Source organism: Uranotaenia lowii, chromosome 2 (genome assembly GCF_029784155.1).
Source record: "Uranotaenia lowii strain MFRU-FL chromosome 2, ASM2978415v1, whole genome shotgun sequence".
Lineage (NCBI taxonomy): Eukaryota > Metazoa > Arthropoda > Insecta > Diptera > Culicidae > Uranotaenia > Uranotaenia lowii.
Genome location: NC_073692.1, coordinates 338,217,707 through 338,224,133, shown reverse-complemented (window position 1 = coordinate 338,224,133; position 6,427 = coordinate 338,217,707).

The window sequence follows — 6,427 nt, the reverse complement described above, 5'->3', positions numbered from 1 at the left end:
AACACTAGTTTACAGCATTTTTGAACTTAGTAAACTGAAGGTCATTTTCAATGTAAAATCAGGCGCTGAATCCGAAAATGAAAATCAAAAAAATCTCAGTAGAACCGTTTTTGAGTTATGCTCAAAATATGAAATTTCGGAAAAATAAAAAAAGTTCTTGTACTTATATTAAAATATCTCGGACGGCATAACGGTAATTTGAAATCCCTCTTTTGCATATTGAAGGTGAATAAACTTTCTCGATCGATCGATCATCTGAACACTGTTTTAACGTAAGATCTACAGTATTGTTGATATTAGTGACTTTATGATAGAAAAAATGATAAAAAACGCATATTTTTAGAGAAAATTTTGTTTCAGCGAAAGTTTTAGCCTCGATGGTAACATTTGAAAAATCTGATTTTCTTTTGCGCTTAAATGTCAATTGAAAACAAATATTTCAAGTGGTTATTTATCAAAATCGGTTGAAAATTGAAGAAGTTATGGCTACTTTACCATAACAGTATTTTTTTGTAGTTTTTAATAACTTAACGAACCACAGTACACTTATCATAGTATAGGAATAATGAAACATGATAAATCTCACTCGCTCCAAGTCAAAATTATTTATTAGCTTACCAGAAGGTCACATGCCAAATTTCAGGAAGATTTGACCATAGGGAGGGGTTACTTGAGTCTCAAACGTGAATAAAATTTTAAGGTATTTTGCCCGGGAGGAACGAAAAATACTGGTTTTTCATCAATAACTTTTTTCATCACTAGCCGATTGTTTTTTATGGTTAATTTTCTGAAAGCCTAAGTGAAGACAAATATTTCACTCGAAGACTGTAACTCGATTGGGTTTCAAACAGGAAAGTTATTGTGGTTCAAAGATTGTATTTTGGTCGAAAATTCTTGTATAAAACGCAATGCGTAAAAAGTACTCATTGAGTGTTGGACAAAATTTGCAGCCTTTGAATTGCCATAACTTTTTTACTTCAAGTCCAATCGTGTTGCAGTCTTCGGGTGAAATATTTGTCTCAACTTAGGCTTCAAGAAAATAAACCATAAAATACAATCAGCTTATGATGAAAAAAGTTATTGATGAAAAACCAGTATTTTTCGTTCCTCCCGGGCAAAATTCCTTAAAATTTTATTCACGTTTGAGACTCAAGCAACCCCTCTCTATGCTCAGATCTTCCTGAAATTTGGCATGTGACCTTCTGGTAAGCTAATAAATAATTTTGACTTGGAGCGAGTGAGATTTATCATGTTTCATTATTCCTATACTACAGTGTTCGGCAGTAGTGCGCTAATCCGCTAACGCTAATTAGTCCGCAAACTTTTTGTTAGCGGATTAATTTTGCCGCTTAATTTTTGGTTAGCTAGCGAATTAAAAAGTTCCGCTATTCTCTGGTTCCGCTAATTGAAGATCGCTATATCTCAAACACAGTCACGCAGATTAACCAAGGGGGTAAAAAACAGGTGATTCGATCTTTAAAATCAGCCATGTTGATTGCTTTGTTAATTTTATTTACCTTTAATCCATAGAACAACTGAGACCTATGCTTGCCTTTTTATTTTAGCACAGTGTTAGTTTGTAAACAAAGATAACGAGCATCACCACACTTCATCGCCTACTTATTGAAAAAGTCAGTAAAGCTTGTATTTGAATGACCTTGAGATTAACTTCAAAATTCGTTTAGTATTTCTTTCGCAGTAGTCAAATTAAAAGAATCCAATAAAAGTTGCTCAACATTATTGAACTTTTTTTCATCCTTGAATAGGTTTATTGTTTTTAAAGTGGATAAAATACTCACTTTTAAAAATTTAGTTCTTTCTATTAATTCCACAGATCATTTAATGTTAAATAAGAAAAAAATGACATTATTAAGCAGGTACATTGAATTGAACGTTAAGTATTCTATTAAGAATGGCATAGATATTGTATGAAGATTCTAATTTGGAATCGCTCTTATCATAAGAATCATGCAAGTTTAGAAAACTGGTTAAAGATTCTCCAAAAAAAAATCTACACTATTTATGTTTGCAAAGCATTGGAATAAAAGACTATAAACAGTTGATATTTTTGTGTTGTTCTTAGAAGTTTAAGTCAACTGTATTTGCAATTTGAGTGTAGCACTTGTACTGTACATTCATATGACATGAAATTAAAAAAAAATATTAAAAATAATTTTTTTGGTTTACGTTTTTGTTGGGTAACAGTTAGCGGTTAGCGATTAGCGCTTTAAGCTTTAAGCGATAACTTTTTCAGCACATTTAGCGGTTTTAATTAGCGATCGCTAACATTGACTAAGTTAGCGATTCAATTAGCGGCGCTTATTTTGCAGTTAGCGATGCCGAACACTGCTTTACTATGATAAGTAGTACTGCGGTTTGTTAAATTATTAAAAACTACAAAAAATACTGTTATGGTAAAGTAGCCATAACTTCTTCAATTTTCAACCAATTTTGATAAATAACGAGTTGAAATCTTTGTTTTCAATTGACATTCAAGCGCAAAAGAAAATCAGATTTTTTAATGTTACCATCGAGTCTAAAACTTTCGCTAAACAAAATTTTCTCTAAAAATATGCGTGTTTTTATAATTTTTTCTATCATAAAGTGACTAATATCAACAATACTGTAGATCTTACGTTAAAACAGTGTTCAGATGATCGATAGAAAGTTTATTCACCTTCAATATGCAAAAGAGGGATTTCAAATTACTGTTATGCCGTCCGAGATATTTTAATCTAAGTACAAGAACTTTTTTTATTTTTCCGAAATTTCATATTTGGAGCATAACTCAAAAACGGTTCTACTGAGATTTTTTTGAATTTCGGATTCAGCGCCCGATTTTACATAAAAAATATTGGTCAGTCAATCAAGTTCACGATTTTTTTTTAAATTTTGTAAACTAGTGTAATTAATCGTTGTGAAAAAAATTCTCGACCACTAACGTTTTCTTAGTTCACGGTTATTGTGCAGTGAATTGGAAATGTACAATCTAAATATTCTTAACCTTACTAAACTTTGTTAACGAATATCAGGCAAAAGTGGACCTTTATATCCGGATGAAGAAATAAATGAAAAAAAATTTATTCAAATAATATAACGACTTCAAAGATTTGATGTTAAATTGTAGTTAACATCAAAGATTTGATGTTAAATTGTAGTTAACTTCATATATATCTTGTTACTGGATTTATTCTACATATGTAGGTCCAGAGTGAATAATTTTCAAAATTCCATTAGGTGCTCTTTTTAAGAAAAATCATGTTATGTTGAATCGAAACTTTATTTCGAAGTTATTGACGTTTTTCAGTGAGTTTTAATAATAATCAAACGAATTACTACTCTGGCATTTGCTTGTCTTAAGTGGACACTAACATTATATTTAACGTTTTAAAATAACATATAAATCTTAATTTAAATTTAAACTTACAACTGACAAGCCATCGTCTAAACTATTTTGGTTTTGGACAGTTTGTTTTGTTTTGCGTTTACATTTTTTTGTCAGTGTCTGTGTTAAAGCTTGAAAAATGAGCAGAAATTTAATGAGAACAATTTTGAAGAGTCAAAACAAAAAATCGAATCAATTTGTGAATTAGTATAGATAAAGGGTTAATAAAAGGTAGTGAGAGTGATATAACTTATGCATCAACGCAATTCAGCTCACCTGTAGATCACCTTTTTTAAAGGAAAGATTTACAAAGGTCTCATTGTAAAAGGTTTAAAGAAAATTGAATTCATGATTGCAAATGAATTTTTTTACGTAAATTTAAGAAATTCTTCATAACTTTTTAAAAATAAATAATTGTAATAAAATCAAAACTTCTTGATTTGTGTTATATGTATGTATTATACACACTAAAATTTATCAATTGAATTGAAAAATAATAGACGGATAGAAGATTAGAATAAGATGAATGACGTTTAAAATGAGCGGAAGGGTGATTTTAGTTTGAAAAACTTTTCATCACATTTCATCTCTTTCAATTCTAAAATATTCTCTATCAAAGAATATAACATTTCACCAATATAGCCGATAAAATAATTTCTTAAAATAAATTTACGGTGATTAACTCTTCCTTTCATTTATAAAAAACTATTTAAAAAAACTAGTCAATAACTCAATTTACTGACAAGTAGCAAAACCTCAAGGGACTTAAACTATATGGTTTCAAAAATAGGTTTTTACAATTAACTCAATATTTATGCGAGGAAAATGCAGCAATTTTTTAAATTGGGTGGCTACCGTGTTATTTCATTCATGAATGAATGTGTTAAAGGTGGATCGAGAAACCAAGTTTTTGTGGAATTCTAAAATTACAGATCATATTAGTGACGGAATCACGTTTCAATATTATGGAATTATCTGCATTGCGAGCTAATAACAAAAAAGCAAAATTTGAAAAGCAAAAATTCCTTCTGAGAAAATTTTTCAAAATTTCGATAAAGAATTTAGCCAGAATATGTGTATGCCAAATCCAGCACCCAGAATTTAGGCTCTAAAAACACATCAATATTATAAATGAGAATCTAAATAAAATTCCAGAATGCCTGGTAAGTATAAAATTCGACGCTATCAGTAGTTTGAGGTGAGCATCAGAAACTAAAAAAAAAATGCAAAATTAATTTCTGATTTATGGATCATTAGTTTAAAATTTCAGAACACAGACCGCAAAGGTCTTATTCAATATGAAGACAGGAAAAATAAACTTACATATTTTCAATCGGAACTGAAACCTGAATTTGTCAAAGTATCACAATCTTTTTTTTTATTCCGTGAAATGTGTGCTTTGCGTTTCAATCTACTAATACTTAATATTTTTTTAGCATGAACCTTAGACTGCCCCAAATTTGTATGGGAAATTTCAAGTTTGTGAAATGTTATGCGCTGCAGGTTTAAATCGATCCTAAGCCTAGAACAAGGTCTCATGCCAAATTTAGGTCAGATTGGATCACGGAAAGGGGTTGCTCAACGAGCCTAAAGTTTGTATGGGAACGAAAATCCAGTTTTTCAAGAATAACTTCGGTCCCCTTCGACCTTTCTTTTGAAACGGGTTTTCTTAAAGCCTGAATTATGAAAAATATTTCATTCGAAGACTGCATTTCGATTCAAGTCTAGACAAAAAAGTTATTAGACTACAAAAATGAGGTAACTTTTTTCAGTTTAAATAAAATCTCTACACATGATTTTCTACATATCATTTTTATGTTTTTTTTGTTAATAACCAAATACGAAATATCTCGTTTTTCTGTTTGTGGCGAATGAACTGCCTTTAGAAGCATAACTCATGTTTTATTTAGAGTCAAAGAGAAGGTTTAAAGAACCTCTTACTTTGAAATCAAGCTTAATAAATTCAATGGAACTTTATTCCACAAACTTTAATATTACATTTTCAGTAAGTAAAAGATACCCAGCAACATTTTCGTACGTTTATATCACAACAAACTTTGTTATACGTTTCATATACATTATAAAATAATCTAATTAAACTCGATAAAACAGCATTTATCTACCAAAGTGTAGCCAATTTACATACATATTTTTAACTTCTGGCTTAAGCGATAAGTGTTGTACAAATTCGACGATATTTAACATCTTGTACCGTAGGGGAACATGCCCTATTATGCGCCACCTAAGCGAATCGCTGATTTTCTATGTATTCCACGTACAAATTGCGTTAAAAATGGGTGCAATCGTTGAAGAAAAGTGTTTTCTACAAATTCCTATGATTTTTCTTTACTCAAATTGCTATAGTTTCTTCAAAAAACATGATTTTTAAAAACCATATTCAAAGCCACAAAACAAAACTGTGTTGCGAATACGCGCCGCTGTGTATTCAATACGCGCCTAGCAGCCGAACTCACCCGAGAGCAGCCGAAGACCGAAAACACACCAATACTTACAGAAACTTTGACTGAAAAGAAAATCAAAATGGACTAATAGAAATTTAACAAAAAATGAAAAATAGATTTTTTGGGCTGAATTAACGCTCAAAATATGGTTTTAGACTTTTTGTTAATTTTCAATGAAAATTGGCCTTTTTGAAAAATTAATGCTATTTTCAGCCTACTATGATTGGCGCGTTATAAAGAGCGCATGGGCCGTGATAGAACATACCCATGAAAAGCTTACCTTAGCGAGTTCAGTATGATTTTTTAGCATAAAATCATAATTTAGATTCTCCTCTATCGATGTGTCAGAAAATATTGTCTTATTCGTTTTTCTCTGCTTGGTGACACCTTATTAAAAGTGTTTTAAAATTTAGATCGAAATGAAGAAAAACCTAAATTGTGAAATTATCACGACACAGAGGCATTTCAAGGAAAAAATCATACTTGCCATGACCAATAACAGCATTTAAAACAAATTGGTAATATTTTGCAGGCTTAAAATGTGTCAGATTCTTCAAAACAAGAGTGGCGCGTATTAGCC